The sequence below is a fragment of the Triticum dicoccoides genome, chromosome 2A (assembly GCF_002162155.2).
Source record: "Triticum dicoccoides isolate Atlit2015 ecotype Zavitan chromosome 2A, WEW_v2.0, whole genome shotgun sequence".
Classification (NCBI taxonomy): domain Eukaryota; kingdom Viridiplantae; phylum Streptophyta; class Magnoliopsida; order Poales; family Poaceae; genus Triticum; species Triticum dicoccoides.
The window spans coordinates 464,143,049-464,163,789 of NC_041382.1; the positions used below are offsets into that span (position 1 = coordinate 464,143,049).

The 20,741-nt window shown below is 45.3% G+C and overlaps 1 pseudogene; it reads left to right on the forward strand.

Annotated features, from left to right (window-relative positions):
• The first annotated feature begins 1,158 nt into the window (after positions 1-1,158).
• The window catches only part of LOC119359464, a 36,954-nt pseudogene continuing 17,371 nt past the window's right edge, over positions 1,159-20,741 (forward strand).

Genomic DNA, 20,741 nt, shown 5'->3' on the forward strand with positions numbered 1-20,741 from the left:
CGCCTGGAAGGGGCCCGGGGCGGGCCACGGCGGGGGAGCCGGGGCGGTGGGCGGCACACCACCGCGGGTAGCGGCGGTAAGGGCCGTGTGGGTGGCCTGGGTGCGCGACATCCGCATCCTCCTCTCCTCCAGCTACAGGTACGCGACGATCTTGGGGAAGGTCGGGTTGGTGATGAGAGGGATGTTGCAGGCGGCGTTCCCGAAGTCGTCGTTCAGGCCGGCGATGAGGATGCTGAGAAGAAGCTCGTCGGAGACCTTCTCACCGTGGTCACGGAGCTCGTCAATAAGCTTCTTGAGGCGCATGCAATAGTCGTCGACAGACGAGTCAAGCTGCCGGCACCCAAAAAACTCACTGTGCAAGAAAACCTTGCATTGGAGCGCATTGTCGGTGAAGAGGCCATTGAGCTTGGTCCAAACGGCGTGAGCGTCATCTTCGATGGAGACTACCGTGTGGAAGAGGTTCTTTGAGATGGTGGTGTAGAACCAACGGATGAGAGTGGCGTCGATGGACGTCCACTCCTCATCGTCCTCCATGAAGCGGAAATCCACGGAGCCATCGATGTGATCCTGGAGATTGTACTCACGGAACACAAGGAAGAAGTATGTCTTCTAGGCATAGTAGGTGGAGGAGAGGTGATCGAGGACGACGGGAATCCGAGCGAGGATGTTGAGATCGTGGATGACGATGGGGTTGGGACCTTCGAACAGGTTGGTGCGGCGGCTACGGGTGGTGCCGAAGGAACCGGGGGAGGCCATGAGTCCGAGAGGGGAACGAGGTTGCGGCGGCACGTGGGGAGGCGGCGCGGCAAGGGGCGGCGCGGCGGGACGCGGGCGGAAGTGTGGGCGGCGACGCGTGGTTGCGGCAGTGGCGGGTTGCGGCGGCGGCGGCGGGAAGGGTTAGGGTTAGGATCGCAGGTATGATACCATGTTGGAAACGAGTGTTTTGACAATCCTTCACAATGTATTGGTCGGTGCATAGCGCACGTATATATGGATACAAGATGTGCCACAATCTTAACTATACAATGACTAGAAGGTGGGCTGGGCTATACAATATACATGCACAAACTATATGTTCAACAATATGCTTTGAGCTAGCTTGATTTATTCTTCGCTAGCTCCATCCAAAGGCATACGACTCACATTTGTCATAGGATTATGGCCACCTCCGGGATGAAGCCGTCCAGCACGCCGTGCAGTATAGCGGCTACGGTGGCGGTGCTGCGGCCCTTAAGGTGAGCTTTTGTGCTAGCTGTCTTGTTTATGTCTTGGTGAACTTCAGAGCGCATGCTTTTGGTAGCTTTGACTGGAGCCATACAGTTTCATGCCAACTTCGTTTGTTCCAGGAGATTTTTTTGCGAGGGTTTTGTTTCAAGAGGTCTGTAGCTTCAAATAGAGCATAAAACTTCTTAATGAATATTTTTTTCTCGAATACGCACAAGCATGTGTATCATCGCATTAAACCAGAAGCGGCAAAGAAGCCGGATACAGGGCCTTTCAGCCATTACAACGCTAATCACGAAAACTAGCCTCCACATCCACCACACACATCCCTAGTCCAACCTCATGCCAATGGCAACAAGGCAAGCCATAGAGCAACCCAGCCATGTCACAACCAACGTCGAGACTACTACAACAAGACCAAACCACAAGGCCAACACATAGCAACGTACCGCCACCCATTTGTGCCAAGAGGAAGTCGGCAACTGAACGGCAGGGCCTGAGCGAACCTAGGGAAGGTACCATCGTGAGAGCACCGGAGATGGCGTACATTGCTCCTAGGAGGCCCACGCCCAGAGTGGCAGCCGGCTGACTCAAGCCACACCAACGAGACTCCTCGAGCAACAAGACGACACCTTCAGGAAGGTAACGACGCCTTGTCGCCGCTGCCACCGTCTGGTCCGAAGGCCAGACCAAGACAAGAGTTTCCCCCGAGCTCGAGGAAGGGAGTCCGATCGGGTCCAACACAATGCCTCCAGTAATGGAATGGCACCCACGGTCGTCGTCGTTGTGAGCCTCGTCTCGAAGCAGGGATTTCTCCCAACCCAGATCAGAGAACCCAGCACCCACCGGAGCCGCAAGAGCAGATCACCCACCGCATCTGGAAGAGACACATTTCACATCACAGTAGCCTCTGCCACTAGTCCTGCCAGATCCGGACAAACTCATCGCTACCAGCACACCACCTCGAGTGACCCCGCCGCGTCTCCGCCCTTGATCCATGGTACACCGCCACCACCACGAACTCGCGGATGCCAGCCGGAGCAGCCACGCCCCAGCCAGCCCGCCACACGCGGAGGCCCACCTTGGAAGCCGCCGCCCCACCAGATCTGGGTCGGTTCGACCCCAGAAACGGGACCATCCCGTAGCCCTGACACCGGGAACCGCAAGCCGCCTCAACCCCGCTCCTCCGCGTCCCGGGGCCGCCACCCCGTCATGCCCGCACTGGCGAGCCGCCATCTCCGTCCCCAGCCAAGACCAGCAGTCGCTAGCGGCACCACGAGAAGGATCCTCCCCAGGCTCCGTTTGGTAGCGGGGGCCCGCTGCCACCGCGGCGCAGATGCCGACGGCATCGGTGAAGGGGGAGCACTGGTGGGGGAGTTCTAGGTGGCGGCAGGGTTGCGCCCCCGGAGTCGCCTAGGGAGTGACTCGGGGGGTCAGGGGATTGGGCCACTTCTTAATGAATATTGAGTTTGTTGATTTGGAGCCATACACCATTTGAATGTGGAAAGGGAAATGTTTTTTTAGAAAAGGTGGAATACCCCCGGCCTGTGCATCTGGATGATGCATACGACCAATTTATTAATTATTAACACAAGACCTTACAAAGTCGTACAACAGTAAGACCGAAGCCACCATCTTCGCAACCTCTGTTGCTACTTCTATCTAACTGATGAAGGGGCGCTGATGGTATGGGCCTAATACCAAACAGACCTGGCAGCCAAACCTAATATCACACGGGTACTTCGGGATTTCGAAAAATACAGGCAACACTGGGTACTCCAGGTGCCTCAATCCACCCAGATGTGTATTTAAGTTGCCACCTTAAGTTGAACCATTAATTAACAATCTCATATCTGTTACGGATTTCACTCACCCAAACAACGTCTACGAGCATAGCATAGCAATATAAGCAATGCGTATAAGTAACTCCCAAGGGTTTGAATGTAACAGGGCAATATGTTCTACCTCATCAACTACTTCCCAACCCACATGTTAATGACATCCTAACCATGCAATGTTTGAGGATTGGAACTAATGCATAAAACTGGGTGATAAAGGGGTATGATCAAAGTGTTACTTGCCTTGCTGACGATCCGCGAAACCTAGAGACTCCAAATAACACGCTTCGCACTCCGGGAATTCTGTCGCAAACAAACAATAGCATACATAAGCAATCAAGCAAAGAAACACGGGTAAATCTCAAATAAGAAGATCTAACCAGAAAGTTCAACTTAAGAACTCCGGTTTGCAAAAAGAATCAAATCAAACGGAGCAACGAACCTCAAACGGCGAACAAAACAAGATCCGTTTACTAATCTAGACCTAGGTCAAATTTTAGAGTAGCAAAAGCTTGTTCAAGTTGGTTAAATGGAAAGAGGATCCCGAGACAAAGATCTAGGCGCTTGAATTGTCTGATTCCGATAAATGAGCGAAGAGATAAACTAGAATGAAAATCGGATCAGAAATCACGATTAGAAATAATCGCGGAAAAAATCTGATTAAAGAAAACTGACGAACATGCTAACTAACGAGCGTTCGTTATCTATAACCAATGAGCAAAAACCGTTTGTTAAATCGAACGTACGGACGAACGTCTGCTAAAAAGAAAAACCGGGAAAAACTGGCGAACCGAAAAAAACGAACTAGGGTTTTCTTAAAAAAAACCGGATCAGTTTTGTTTAAAGAAAAACCGGCGGCTACCTCGTCGGTCCGTCAAGACGTGGCGGCGACGGCGGTGGCGCGGCGCGGCACGACAGCGGCGGCGGGGCGCGGCAGCGGCGGCGGCGCGGCTTGGGCCGGGTGGGGTATATAAAGGGGAGGGGGTGCCTTGGGGAGGGGGCAAAGGGGCGACGGGGCGGAGTCCTAGCCGGACTCCGGTCCGGGGCGGCGTGGCGGCATCGGTCTCCTGAGGGAGACGGCGTCGCGGGGGAGGTGGGCCGGCGGCTGGGCTTCGGCCCAGTTAGCCCCTGCGCATTTTTTTAAATAATTCCACTGGAACTAAGAAAAATCCTAGAAAATAAAATAAAATTCTAAAAATGCCAAAACAAATTTTCACCGTCTAAACAAAATATTTAGAACGAGATGAACATTTTCTTGTCCCTAAAATGCAATTTTGAAAACGTGCAATTTTTTTCTAATGCAAACAAAATTGCAATAACACCCAAATAAAACAAAGATTTGATTTTAATACTTTTCCTCCCATATTTCATTTATTTTGGAGAATTCATATTATCCCCTCTCATATATTTAATATGAAATGTTCTCGGAGAGAAAAATGATTAAAACCAAAATCCTCGTTTCAAAATTTGATAAAAATCAAATTTGAAAACTGGGGAAATCCCCAACTCTCTCCGAGGGTCCTTGCTTAGGATTTCAAGGATCGCGGGACAAAATGCAATAAAAATATGATATGCAAGAATGATCTATGTATAACATTCCAAATTGAAAATTTAGGATGTTACAAACCTACCCCCCTTAAGATGAATCTCGCCCTCGAGATTCGGGTTGGCTAGAAAATAGGTGTGAGTGGTCTTTGCGAAGATCATCCTCTCGTTCCCATGTGGCTTCGTCCTCGGTATGGTGGCTCCACTGAACCTTGCTGCGGGTGACTCGACTGGCAAACTCCAAAGTCTTGACTGGCTTTTCCTCATAAGTCAGATCATTGTCCAACTGAATCGCCTCCAAGGGTACGGTATCTCTTAGCGGTATATCGGCCATCTCAGTATGGCACTTCTTCAACTGGGAAACGTGAAACACATCGTGAACTCCTAATAGTCCTTCGGGTAACTCCAACTTGTAGGAAACTTCTCCCATCCGTTCCAAAACACGATAGTCCTACAAATCTCGGGGCTAACTTTCCCTTAACTCCAAAACGTTTCACTCCTCGCAAAGGTGATACTCGCAGATATGCTCTATCTCCAATTTCATAGGTTACCTCCTTGCGTTTTGAATCTGCATAACTCTTCAGTCTGGACTGAGCTATCTTCAGTCTATCTCGAATCAGTTCGACCTTCTCCTCAGACTCTTTGATCAAGTCTGGTCCAAACAACTGTCGGTCTCCAACTTCATCCCACATCAACGGTGTTCTGCACCTTCGTCCATACAGGGCTTCAAACGGTGCCATCTTCAGACTAGCTTGGTAACTATTGTTGTATGAGAACTCTGCGTAAGGCAAATTATCATCCCAACTAGATCCATAATCTAGCACACAGGCTCTCAACATATCCTCCAGAATCTGGTTGACTCTCTCGGTCTGTCCATCCGTTTGCGGGTGAAATACTATACTGAACTCCAATCTCGTTCCCAAAGTCTGGTGCAGCCGATGCCAAAACTTTGAGGTAAACTGTGTCCCCCTATCCGATACGATGGTCCTCGGAACTCCATGCAGACATACGATCCTGGTCATATATATCTTGGCCAACTTTGCACTGGTATAAGTTGTTTTCACTGGGATAAAGTGTGCTACTTTCGTCAAGCGGTCAACTACTACCCATGTAGAATCATAACCTGATTTGGTCCTGGGCAGTCCGGTGATAAAATCCATGCCAAGTTTATCCCACTTCCATTCGGGTATCGGCATAGGCTGTAGCAATCCTGCTGGCTTTTGATGCTCTGCCTTCACTCTCTGACATACATCACATACGGCTACATACTCGGCGATGTCCTTCTTAATCCCTGCCTACCAGAAACGTTCCTTCAAACTCAAATACATCTTAGTGTTTCCGGGGTGTATCGAGTATGGTGAGTCATGAGCCTCCTGAAGTATTAACTTCCGGATCTCTGTGTTATTGGGCACATAAACACGGTCCTCAAACCATAAGGTGTCGTGCTCATCCTCACGAAAACCTTTGGCCTTTCCTTCGCTCATTTTCTCTTTTGTCTCCGCAATCTCTTTGTCATCCTTCTGAGCTTCTCAAATCTTTCCCAACAATGTAGACTGAACCTCCATTGTTGCAACAAAACCTCTAGGAAAAATCTCCAAACAAAGTTCCCGGAGATCCTCTGCTAGCTCCTTCGGCAATCCCGTGCTTTCTAGGGTATTAGCATAACTCTTCCGGCTCAAAGCATCTGCTACGACATTGGCCTTTCCTGGATGATAGTGAAGCTTCATATCATAGTCCTTTATAAGCTCCAACCATCTCCTCTGCCTAAGGTTCAGCTCCTTCTGGGTGAAAATGTACTTCAAACTCTTATGATCCGTGTACACATCACAATGGTTTCCAATAAGGTAACGCCTCCAGGTCTTTAATGCATGCACTATGGATGCTAACTCCAAATCATGCGTGGCATAATTCAATTCGTGTGGTTTTAGTTGTCGTGAGGCATACGAAACAACTGTTCCATCCTGCATAAGCACGCTTCCAAGTCCTAAGCGAGAGGCGTCGCAATACACTTGAAAATCCTTATGTATATCTGGCAGTGTCAGCACTGGGGCTGTAGTCAAACGTTTCTTCAACTCCTGGAAACTTGCCTCGCAATCTTCCGTCCATTTAAACTTGGTATCCTTCTTCAATAATTCCGTCATTGGCTTCTCAATCTTGGAAAAATTCTCAATGAATCTCCGATAGTATCCTGCGAGTCCAAGAAAACTGCGGATCTCGCTAACTGAAGTGGGTGCCAACCATTCAGTGACTAACTAAACCTTGGTGGGATCTACTGCTATACCTTGATACGTCTCCAACGTATCTATAATTTTTGATTGCTCCATGCTATATTATCTACTGTTTTGGACCATATTGGGCTTTATTTTCCACTTTTATATTATTTTTGGGACTAACCTATTAATTGGAGGCCCAGCCCAGAATTGTTGTTTTTTTGCCTATTTCAATGTTTCAAAGAAACGGAATATCAAACAGAGTCCAAACAGAATGAAACCTTCGGGAACGTGATTTTCTCACCGAACGTGATCCAGGAGACTTGGACCCTACGCCAAGGCATCAGAGAGGCGGTCATGAGGGTGGGGGCACCCCCCCCTAGGGCGTGCCCCTTGCCTCGTGGGCCCCTCGGAGCTCCACCGATGTACTCCTTCCTCCTATATATACCTACGTACCCCCAAACAATTAGAACAGGAGCCAAAAACCTAATTCCACCGCCGCAACTTTCTGTATCCACGAGATCCCATCTTGGGGCCTGTCCCGGAGCTCCGCCGGAGAGGGCCATCATCACGGAGGGCTTCTACATCATCATAGCCTCTCCGATGAAGTGTGACTAGTTTACCTCAGACCTTCGGGTCCATAGTTATTAGCTAGATGGCTTCTTCTCTCTTTTTGGATCTCAATACAAAGTTCTCCCCCTCTCTTGTGGAGATCTATTCGATGTAATCATCTTTTTGCGGCGTGTTTGTTGAGACCGATGAATTGTGGGTTTATGATCAAGTCTATCTATGATTAATATTTGAATCTTCTCTGAATTCTTTTATGTATGATTGGTTATCTTTGCAAGTCTCTTCGAATTATCCGTTTGGTTTGGCCAACTAGATTGGTAGTTCTTGCCATGGGAGAAGTGCTTAGCTTTGGGTTCGATCTTGCGGTGTCCTTTCCTAGTGACAGAAGGGGCAGCAAGGCACGTATTGTATCATTGCCATCGAGGATAACAAGATGGGGTTTATTTCATATTGCATGAATTTATCTCTCTACATCAAGTCATCTTGCTTAAGGCGTTACTCTGTTTTTAACTTAATACTCTAGACGCATGCTGGATAGCGGTCGATGAGTGGAGTAATAGTAGTAGATGCAGAATCGTTTTGGTCTACTTGTCACGGACGTGATGCCTATATACATGATCATGCCTAGATATTCTCATAACTATGCTCAATTCTGTCAATTGCCCAACAGTAATTTGTTCACCCATCGTAGAATACTTATGCTCTTGAGAGAAGCCACTAGTGAAACCTATGGCCCCCGGGTCTATTCTCATCATATCAATCTCCATCACTTTAATCTTGCTTTGCTTTTTACCTTGCCTTTTACTTTTTACTTTGCATCTTTATACCAAAAATACGAAAAATATTATATCTATCAGATATCCTCTCGTAAGTGACTGTGAAGGGATTGACAACCCCTAATCGCGTTGGTTGTGAGTAGCTATCATTTTGTGCAGGTACGAGGGACTTGAGCGTGGCCTCCTACTGGATTGATACCTTGGTTGTCAAAAACTGAGGGAAATACTTACGCTACTCTGCTGCATCATCCCTTCCTCTTCGGGGAAAACCAACGCAAGCTCAAGAGGTAGCAAGAAGGATTTCTGGCACCATTGCCAGGGAGTGTATGCAAAAAGTCAACATACCAAGTACCCATCACAATCCCTATCTCTCGCATTACATTATTTGCAATTTGCCTCTCGTTTTGCTCTCCCCCACTTCACCCTTGCCGTTTTATTCGCCCTCTCTCTCTCTATCCTCCCTCTCCTTTCCGCTTTCCTTTTTGTTTGCTCGTGTGTTAGATTGCTTGTTTGTCGCGATGGCTCAACCGAGATTTGGTGATCTTCACCTTAAAAGGTTAGAGGAGACCGAAACCAACGTTAGGAAGTTTATGGTTTTGCAATTTGAGCATAATAATTTCTTTAGAAACGATCTTAAGGAACAAAAATGTTTTATGAGTTATATGAATAAAGAGCTTGATGATATGTCTAAAGAATTTGATGGTAGAAGATCCCAAATTGCTCGTCTAGAAAAGATGACTGCTGAAATTTCGGATATGCAAGCCACCTTAGTCAATAAGATGGCCGCTAAACCGAATTCCTATGAAAATCAAGATGAAGATCTAAAAGTTATTGATGTGTCTCCTATTAAATCTTTGTTTTGCAATATGAATCTTGATGAAACTGAATATGATCTTCCTTTACCTAGAAGGCGTTCTAAAAATTCGGAGTATTTAGATCTTTATGATGAAATTGATGAAAGTGGGATTGAAAGAAATAAAAATCTAGATGTTGCTAAACCCACTATATTGGATTTCATGGAATTTAATTATGAAAGTTACTCTTTAATTGATTGTATTTCCTTGTTGCAATCCGTGCTAAATTCTCCACATGCTTATAGTCAAAAGAAAGCCTTCATCGAACATATTGTTGATGCCTTGATGCAATCTTATGAAGAAAAACTTGAGTTGAAAGTTTCTATCCCTAGAAAACTCTATGATGAGTGGGAACCAACTAGTAACATTAAAACTAAAGATCATGAGTTTTATGCTTTGTGTGATTTGGGTGCTAGTGTCTCCACTATTCCCAAGACTTTATGTGGTTTGCTAGATTTCCGTAATTTTGATGATTGCTCTCTAAACTTGCATCTTGTGGATTCTACTATTGAGAAACCTATGGGAAGGATTAATGATGTTCTTATTGTTGCAAATAGGAATTATGTGCCCGTAGATTTCATTGTTCTTGATATAGATTGCAATCCTTCTTGCCCTATTATTCTTGGTAGACCTTTCCTTAGAACGGTTGGTGCGATTATCGATATGAAGGAAGGGAATATTAGATTTAAATTTCCATTAAAAAGGGAATGGAACACTTTCCAAGAAAGAAAAGAAAATTTCCATATGAAACTATCATGAGAGCCACTTATGGATTGCCTACCAAAGATGGCAATACCTGGATCTATCCTCACTTTTATGCCTAGCTAGGGGCGTTAAACGATAGCGCTTGTTGGGAGGCAACCCAATTTTATTTTTATTCCTTGATTTTTGATCCTGCTTAGTAATAAATAAATTATTTAGCCTCTGTTTTGGTTGTGTTTTTTTGTTTAATTAGTGTTTGTGCCAAGTAGAACCGTTGGGAAGACTTGGGGAAAGTCTTGTTGAACTTGCTGTAAAAAACAGAAACTTTAGCGCTCACTAGAACTGCTGTAATTTTTATTTTAAGAGTGATATTTAGTTAATTCTTTTTGAAGATGATTAATAGATAAATTCCTCACGTCCAGCAATTTATTTTATAATTTTTGGGGTTCCAGATCTTGCGCTAGCTACAGATTACTACAGACTGTTCTGTTTTTGACAGATTCTGTTTTTTCATGTGTTGTTTGCTTATTTTGATGAATCTATGGTTAGTAAAATAGTTTATAATCCATAGAGAAGTTGGAATACAGTAGTTTTAACACCAATATAAATAAAGAATGAGTTCATTACAGTACCTTGAAGTGGTCTTTTGTTTTCTTTCGCTAACGGAGCTCACGAGTTTTCTACTTTAAGTTTTGTGTTGTGAAGTTTTCAAGTTTTGGGTGAATTCTTTTGATGGATTATGGAACAAGGAGTGGCAAGAGCCTAATCTTGGGGATGCCCATGGCACCCCCAAGATAATCCAAGGACACCAAAAAGTCAAAGCTTGGGGATGCCCCGGAAGGCATCCCCTCTTTCGTCCACTTCCATCGCTAATTTACTTGGAGCTATATTTTTATTCACCAACATGATATGTGTTTTGCTTGGAGCGTCTTGTATTATTTGTGTCTTTGTGTCTTAGTATGCCACAATCATCCTTGCTGTACACACCTTTTGAGAGAGCCATACATGAATTAAAATTTGATAGAATACTCTATGTGCTTCACTTATATCTTTTGAGCTATGTAGTTTTGCTCTATGTGCTTCACTTAGATCTTTTAGAGCACGGTGGTGGATTTGTTTTAAAGAAACTATTGATCTCTCATGCTTCACTTAAATTATTTTTATAGTCTCTTAATAGCATGGTAATTTTCTTAATAATAATATGCTTGGTATTCAAGATTTGTGAAATTTTCTTTTGAGTGTGTTGAATACTAAGAAAAGATTGAAGCATGATAATTGTTCTGATATATGGAGGTGATAATATTAAAGTCATGCTAGTTGAGTAGTTGTGGATTTAAAGAATACTTGTGTTAAAGTTTGTGATTCCCGTAGCATGCACGTATGGCGAACCGTTATGTGATGAAGTCGGAGCATGATTTATTTATTGATTGTCTTCCTTATGAGTGGCTGTCGGGGATGAGCGATGGTCTTTTCCTACTAATATATCCCCCGAGGAGAATGCACGTAATAATTTGCTTTGATAAATTCTAGATTTTTGCAATAAGTATATGAGTTCTTTATGACTAACGTTGAGTCCATGGATTATACGCACTCTCACCCTTAAACCTTTGCTAGCCTCCCTAATACCGCGCACCTTTCGCCGGTATCATACACCCACCATATACCTTCCTCAAAACAGCCACCATACCTAACTATTATGGCATTTCCATAGCCACTCCGAGATATATTGCCATGCAACTTTCGACCGTTCCGTTTATTATGACACACTCCATCATTGTCATATTGCATATCCCGGTACACCGCTGGAGGCATTCATATAGAGTCATATTTTGTTCTAAGTATCGAGTTGTAATTGTTGAGTTGTAAGAAAAATAAAAGTGTGATGATCATCTTTATTAGAGCATTGTCCTAGTGAGGAAAGGATGATGGAGACTATGATTCCCCCATAAGTCGGGATGAGCCTCCGGATGAAAAAAAGAGGCCGAAGAAGCCCAAATAAAACGAGGCCATAAAAAAAGAGAAAAGGCCCAAATAAAAAATGAGAGAAAAAGAGAGAAGGGACAATGTTACTATCCTTTTACCACACTTGTGCTTCAAAGTAGCACCATGATCTTCATAGTAGAGAGTCTCTCATGTTATCACTTTCATATACTAGTGGGAATTTTACATTATAGAACTTGGCTTGTATATTCCAATGATGGGCTTCCTCAAATTTCCCTAGGTCTTCATGAGCAAGCAAGTTGGATGTACACCCACTTAGTTTCTTTTTGAGCTTTAATATACTTATAGCTCTAGTGCATCTGTTGCATGGCAATCCCTACTCACTCACATTGATATCTATTGATGGGCATCTCCATAGCCCTTGGATACGCCTAGTTGAGGTGAGACTATCTTCTCCCTTTTTGTCTTCTCCACAACCACCATTCTATTCCACCTATAGTGCTATATCCATGGCTCACGTTCATGTATAGCGTGAAGATCGAAAAAGTTTTGAAAAAGTTAGAGTATGAAACAATTGCTTGGGTTGTCATTGGGGTTGTGCATGATTTAAATACTTTGTGTGGTGAAGATAGAGCACAACCAGACTATATGATTTTGTAGGGATAAGTTTCTTTGGCCATGTTATTTTGAGAAGACATAATTGCTTTGTTAGTATGCTTGAAGTATTATTATTTTTATGTCAATATAAACTTTTGTCTTGAATCTTTCGAATCTGAATATTCATATCACAATTAAGAAGATTTTCATTGAAATTATGCCAAGTAGCACTCCGCATCAAAAATTCTCTTTTTATCATTACCTACTCGAGGACGAGCAGGAATTAAGCTTGGGGATGCCTGATACGTCTCCAACGTATCTATAATTTTTGATAGCTCCATGCTATATTATCTACTGTTTTGGACTATATTGGGCTTTATTTTCCACTTTTATATTATTTTGGGACTAACCTATTAACCGGAGGCCCAGCCCAGAATTGCTGTTTTTTGCCTATTTCAGTGTTTCGAAGAAACGAATATCAAACGGAGTCCAATCGGAATGAAACCTTCGGGAACGCGATTTTCTCACCAAACGTGATCTAGGAGACTTGGACCCTACGCCAAGGCATAAGAGAGGCGTTCACAAGGGTGGGGGGCGCCCCCCTGCCTCGTGGGCCCCTCGGAGCTCCACCGACGTACTCCTTCCTCCTATATATACCTACGTACCCCCAAACAATCAGAACAGGAGCCAAAAACCTAATTCCACCGCCGCAACTTTCTGTATCCATGAGATCCCATCTTGGGGCCTGTTCCAGAGCTCCGCCAGAGAGGGCCGTCATCACGAAGGGCTTCTACATCATCATAGCCTCTCCGATGAAGTGTGAGTAGTTTACCACAGACCTTTGGGTCCATAGTTAGTAGCTAGATGGCTTCTTCTCTCTTTTTGGATCTCAATACAAAGTTCTCCCCCTCTCTTGTGGAGATCTATTGGATGTAAGCTTCTTTTTGCGGTGTGTTTGTTGAGACCGATGAATTGTGGGTTTATGATCAAGTCTATCTATGAATAATATTTGAATCTTCTCTGAATTCTTTTATGTATGATTGGTTATCTTTGCAAGTCTCTTCGAATTATCCGTTTGGTTTGGCCAACTAGATTGGTAGTTCTTGCGATGGGAGAAGTGCTTAGCTTTGGGTTCGATCTTGCGGTGTCCTTTCCTAGTGACAGAAGGGGCAGCCAGGCATGTATTGTATCGTTGACATCGAGGATAACAAGATGGGGTTTATTTCATAATGCATGAATTTATCTCTCTACATCATGTCATCTTGCTTAAGGCGTTACTCTGTTTTTAACTTAATACTCTAGATGCATGCTGGATAGCGGTCGATGAGTGGAGTAATAGTAGTACATGTAGAATCATTTCGGTCTACTTGTCACGGACGTGATGCCTATATACATGATCATGCCTAGATATTCTCATAACTATGCTGAATTCTGTCAATTGCTCAACAGTAATTTGTTCACCCACCGTAGAATACTTATGCTCTTGAGAGAAGCCACTAGTGAATCCTATGGCCCCTGGGTCTATTCTCATCATATCGATCTCCATCACTTTAATCTTGCTTTGCTTTTTACCTTGCCTTTTACTTTTTACTTTGCATCTTTATACCAAAAATACCAAAAATATTATATCTATCAGATCTCACTCTCGTAAGTGACCGTGAAGGGATTGACAACCCCTAATCGCGTTGGTTGCGAGTAGCTATCATTTTGTGCAGGTACGAGGGACTTGAGCGTGGCCTCCTACTGGATTGATACCTTGGTTCTCAAAAACTGAGGGAAATACTTACGCTACTCTGTTGGATCATTGTAACACCCCGGATGTAACTTTCCCAATTTGTACTCCAACTCTTGCCGTTTCGGCGTTAAGTTAATTTATTTTCTCGGGTTCGGGTCTTTGTCTCCGTGTGTTTTTATCGTTGTCATGCATCTCATATCATTTCATCATGTGCATTGCATTTGCATACGTGTTCATCTCATGCATTCGAACATTTTCCCCGTTGTCCGTTTTGCATTCCGACGCTTCGTTCTCCTCCAGTGGTCATTTCTAGCTTTCTTTCGTGTGTGGGGATTAAACATTTCCGGATTGGACCGAGACTTGCCAAGCGGCCTTGGTTTACTACCGGTAGACCGCCTGTCAAGTTTCGTATCATTTGGACTTCGTTTGATACTCCAACGGTTAGCCGAGGGACCGTAAAGGCCTCGTGTGTGTTGCAGCCCAACATCCCTCCAATTTGGCCCAAAACCCACCTCAGCCTGCTCCATCATCTAGATTGTTCGATCATGATCGCGTGGCCGAAAACCGCACCTCATTTGGACTCTCCTAGCTCCCTCTATGCCTATAAATAGATCCCTCCACGAAATTCCGGGTCTTCTCCTACCCTAACCATAGACCTTTCGTCATCCGCGCGCCGGACGTGTCCGCCGGTATCTGACAAAGTCGCCGCAGCCAGCCACCGGGCGCCAAGTGGCAGCCCCTCGCCCCCGCGCCGCGCGGCCCGCCGGAGCCCGCTTCGGGCCCCCGGAGCCCGCTCCCTCGCCCCGCCTCCTCGCGCCCGAGGCGCCGCCCGGCCCCGCCCGGCCGGCGCGCACCGCCGCCTCCGCCGCTCCGCCGCCGCACCATCGTCGCGCCGCCTCGCCGGCCGCCGCGCCGCCGCGCGCCGCCGCTTCCGCCGTGCCATGCTCCGCCGCCGCCGTCCTCCTCATCTTCTCGCCGAGTCCGGCCGGCGTGCCTCCCCTCGCCAAGTCCGGCAACAAACTCCGGCAAGAACCCCGGCGATCCTCGTAAAGCATGCAGATCTCAGATCCGGATTAGTCTCGGGTTGACTTTTTGCCTGGAACCCTAATCCAAGTGCTCCTGTTCATAGCCCCGTAACTTTGCATCCGTATTTCCGATTTGGGCATATAGCATATCAAAATGTTCATCTCAGAGAGTACATCATTTCATTCGATTGCATCATTTTCATTTGAGTTCATCTTGATGCCTGAAATGCTGTTAGAAGAGTGTTACTTGAGTTAATTGTCAGATCTGCTACTCCTTTTAGGTTTTTGTCATTTTTGCCATGATTAATGTGTGCATGATATGCCCTGATGCTCTACATATGTTTTGTTAAGGGTTTTGTCATCTTTCCAGAGGTGCAACCCATGTATTTTTGTGATGTGTGTGGTGTCTGGTGCAAGCTTGCAAAGTGGTGCACTTAGTAATTCTGTTTTCAGGGACTTAGCATTTCCACTAAGTCCTGGAACAGTTTATCTCATATGGCCATATGTTCATGTTGTTTCCTAGTGATCCGTGCCTCTTTTGAGGATGATCAGTAAGGATGTTTTGTTAATCTTGTAGTGCTCTATCCATCCATGTCTTTGTTTGCAATTATGGAGCAGCCTAGCTTGAGTCAATCGAGCTCTACTTTAGCTACTTTGTGAATCTAGGCAGATTGTCAACTTGTTTGCAATTTTGCCGATGATGTTGTAGTTGATCCGTGCATGCTATGTTATTGTTCTTGCCATGTATAGCTTGCATTTTGTGCCTTCTTGATGGATGGATGTATGCTTGTCTTGTAATGACTTGCTCCGTGGTGAGTGCATCGAGCTCGTAAACATGCCTACTTGAGTTATGTTTCAGCATGCTCCAGTTTTCACTAAGTCTGAAAACTGATTATGTTTTTGCTATGTTCACATGCTTTCAATCGTATTTTCTGATCCCTTTTGGCTCAAGGTCACTAAGGGACTTTTGTTAAGCTCTTTGAGTAGCTCCATGCCATGCTTTACTTTGCCATGTTCAGGTCCTGTAGCATGTAGTTTTGTTGCTTCGAAGAGTGCTATCTGATCTGAAATTCCAGACAAGTGTTGATTTCACTAAGTCTGACATCTGTTTGTCATATGCATTTTTGCCATGCTTGTTTGAACCTGTTAATGGATGAATTGGCCGTAGCTCAGTGCTAGACTTTTGTTAAGCATCTTGAATGCATCCCTGCCATGTATTTTGTTGTCATGTTTGGGTGCTGTAGTATGTTCATCTCATCGCATTTAGATGGCTACTTGCTGTAAATCGCAGACCGGTGCCATATTTGAATCGCTTGCCATTTCCAAACCGTAACTCCGATTCCGTCGTTCTTTATATCATTATCAAGCGATTTCATCTCATCTTTCCAGTGGCGCACTTGGATTTCCATGTTGAGGCCAGGTTCATGCATTCCCTGTCACATCTTGCATATGCATCCCGCATCGCATCCCGAATAGCATATCATCTTTGCACCATAGTGTTTGGTCCTTGCACGTGGTTGATTATGTCCTTGTTGCTTGTTTGGGTAGAGCCGGGAGACGAGTTCGCTAACTAGGAGCCCGTTGAGTTTGCTTTCGACGATCCAGTCAACTTTGACAACTGTGTAGGGAAGATGATCATACCCTCGAAATCACTACTATCTTTGCTATGCTAGTTTGCTCGCTCTTTTGCTATGCAATGCTACGATGCCTACCACTTGCTTTCAAGCCTCCCAAATTTCCATGTCAAACCACTAACCCACCATGTCCTAGCAAACCGTTGATTGGCTATGTTACCGCTTTGCTCAGCCCCTCTTATAGCGTTGCTAGTTGCAGGTCAAGATTGAAGGCCGTTCCTTGTTGGAACATTTATTTACTTGTTGGGATATCATTATATTGCCATGTTTTCTTAATGCATCTATATACTTGGTAAAGGGTGGAAGGCTCGGCCTCTCGCCTAGTGTTTTGTTCCACTCTTGCCGCCCTAGTTTCCGTTATATCGGTGTTATGTTCCCGGATTTTGCGTTCCTTACGCTGTTGGGTTATAAAGGGAATCCCTTGATAGTTCGCCTTGATTAAAGCTTTTCCAGCAATGCCCAACCTTGGTTTTACCATTCGCCACCTAGCCTCTTTTTCCCTTGGGTTTCCGGAGCCCGAGGGTCATGTTATTTAACCCCCCCCCCCCCGGGCCAATGCTCCTCTGAGTGTTGGTCCGGCCGAGTAGACTGCGGGGCCACCTCGGGGAAACTTGAGGGTTGGTTTTACTCGTAGGATGTCTCATCTGAGAGTGCCCTAAGAACGAGATATGTGCAGCTCCTATCGGGATTTGTCGGCACATTCGGGCGGTGTTGCTGGTCTTGTTTTAACCCGTCGAAGTGTCTTGAAGAACCGAGATACCGAGTCTGATCGGAACATCTTGGTAGGAGGTCTATTCCTTCGTTGACCGTGAGAGCTTGTCATGGGCTAAGTTGGGACTCCCCTACAAGGATTTGAACTTTTGAAAGCCGTGCCCGCGGTGATGGGCAGATGGGAATTTGTTAATGTACGGTTGTAGATAACTTGAACCTTAACTTAATTAAAATGAATCAACTGAGTGTGTTACCGTGATGGCCTCTTCTCGGCGGAGTCCGGGAAGCGAACATGGTGTTGGAGTAATGTTTGCGTAGGTTGTTCTCTAGTTTCGCGCTCGCGCTTTTCCTCCTCTTCTCGCCCTCTTTTGCGAATAAGTTAGCCACCATACTTGCTAGTCGCTTGCTGCAGCTCCACTCATATTTTACCTTGCCTTACCTATAAGCTTAAATAGTCTTGATCGCGAGGGTGCGAGATTGCTGATCCCTGTGGCTCACAGATTACTATTACACCAGATGCAGGGCCTGACGATTCCGCTCCAGGTGACACGCTTGAGCTCAAGTGGGAGTTCGACGAAGACTCTCAATGTTACTATGTTTCCTTTCCTGATGATCAGTAGTGGTGCTCAGTTGGGGGTGATTGGGACCGTGTCGCATGTTGGGTTATCTTTTATTTTGGCACCGTAGTCGGGCCATAAGTGTTTGGATGATGTAATGTTATTTATGTACTTGATTGACGTGGCGAGTGTAAGCCAACTATGTTATCTCCCCTTTATGATTTATATTACTTGGGATGTTGTGAAGATTGCCTAACTTGTGACATATGCCTTCAATGCGATTATGCCTCTAAGTCGTGCCTCGACACGTGGGAGATATAGTCACATTGAGGGTGTTACAAGTTGGTAATCAGAGCCTTCTCCGACCTTAGGAGCCCCATTGCTTGATCTTTATTAGCGGCCGAGTTGTGTCTAGAAAAATGTTTTGAGTCATTTAGGAATTATATATCGGAGAGTTTAGGAATTCTTTTTACTTCCCAGTCTCCTCATCGCTCTGGTAAGGCATCCTGACGTAGAGTTTTGACTATTCTCTTCTCAAATTTCACTAAAAAAATTTTAGGATCACGCGGGTATCTTGGAATCGTTCCGATGGTTTTATGATGAGAACATTGTCTTGGTGCCTCCTGTCAGGGGTTTTGTGGAAGTGTCCCGGGGAGTTGAGCTCTGAGGTGTTGTCATCATAATTTTATCGTTGCAGTTCTGGAATACCTGAGTTTAGTACACCGACATCGAAAATCTCTTTTATGCAGTTTGTTGGTGAGATAACCTCGACGCCACCCAGTACTGGGGCGGGAGTTCGGGAGTATCGCCATAACTTGTATAACGGATGCTTTTCGAAGGTTGAGGTAGATGGTTTCCGAAGGTTTCTTGGTTATGTGTTGAAGGATGGATACAGCCGGATGTAGGATTTGCTAGTTTGGGTGAGATATTATGCTTCCCCTGTATCCCCAACACCTGATTGCATAACCGGAAAGGTTCGGGAGTTTCATAGGTGGGAATTCTTGTAGCTCTAGTTCTTCTTCCACGGATATTGGTTTGAGATTGGGATTTCTTACCGATTATTCGTTCTTGATCCGTACCTTGTTGATTTATTTCTCTACCTTAATTCTAAGTGGCTTCTCAATTTATGGATATGTGACCATTTCAAGAGGAATGCATTCGTTCATTTTGTTCGGATGTGAAGACTATATGTTGCAATTTTCATTCCGTTGGATTCAGCTTCAATGTTTGTCTGTCAATGTGCTAATGGATGTCAACCTCTTCAGGATGGCTCCTCCAACGCGCACGACTCCGAATCCTGATCCGCCTCCACCTCCACCTCCTCTAGAGGCATGGCAAGCTGTGATGGCCGCAACCAATGCAAACACACAGTTAATCATGCAAATTCTCCAAGAGCGCAATCAAGGCAACCAAGGGAACCATGGCAACAATCAGAATCACTTTGCTACACTCAACCAGTTCCTTGCTAATGGGCCAAAGACTTTCAGCAATTGTGTTGAGGCAACCGATGCTGACGATTGGCTAGTGGATCTGTGCAAGCATTTCGAGTGCAGTAACGTCAGGCCTGAGGACTTTGTCAAGTTCGCTTCCTTCCAACTCAAAGATCAAGCTGCAGAATGGTTCCAGCAGTACAAGGATTCCAGAGGAGGACGTATTATCACTTGGGATGATTTCCGTCGAGATTTCAGGGCTCATCATATTCCCCAGAGCGTGGTTGAAAGCAAGCATGAGGAATTCTGCAACCTGAAGCAAGGCTCTTTGTCTGTCTATGACTACAACAAGTTGTTTCAGAAGCTCGCCCACTTTGCCAAGAAGGACGTCCCTGATGAGAAGAGCATAATATACCAGTTCAGAGGTGGTCTTAGAGAAGAAATTCAGCTAGCTCTTGTTCTCTTTGAGCCCTTGAGGTACGATGAGTTCTACAACATGGCATTGAAGCAAGAGGCTTCTCAATTGAGATGTGATGCTTCCAAGAAGCGAGTCAGAGATGCTACTCCTTCTTCCTCTACTCAAGTGGCCAAGCAGCAGAAGTATTGGCTTCCTCCTCCTCCGTTCCGTCAGCCGTATCAGCAGAAGAGCAAAGGTGGCAGTGGATCTTCCCACCCACCCAACCCTGGCTTTTAGAACAAGACTTCGTCTCAAGCTCCAAGATCGAGTGCTCCATATCACCGTCCGCTTTCAGAGGTCACGCGCAACAAGTGCCAACAGAAGGGTCACTATGCCAACAAGTGTTTCAACAAGAGGCGTCTTCCTCCTCCTCCTCCTGTCAGATCGGCAAGTACAGTTGTGGTCAAGCATAACCCCAAGCACACCAAGGTCAACTTGATGAATGCAGCTCAGGCAGAGGACTCGTCAGATGTTATCATGGGTAACCTTCCTGTTAACGATGCTCCTACAAAAGTTCTTTTTGACACTGGTGCATCGCATTCCTTTTTGTCATGTCCTTTTGCATCGAAGCACAATGTTGATACCGAGATCATGCCCAAAGTCATGCAAGTTGTTTCTCCCGGCAAGCTTTTGACTTCTAGTTTGGTTGCTCCCGATATCTCTATCACGTTAGGCGACTACAAGTTTCTCTCTTCTCTGGTGGTTCTTGGTAACTCGGATATTGATCTTATTCTCGGAATGGATTGGGTTTCTAAGCACAAGGCGCATCTTGATTGTGCTGCCAGGCAGATTCAATTGACTCATTCGTCTAAGGATGTAATTGTCTTTGCCGCTCGTGATGATACCATCCGTCTGTTTTCTCTCAATGAGAAGGGTGAATTGGATGCTATCTCGCAAATTCCATTCGTTTGCGAATATCAAGACGTCTTTCCAGA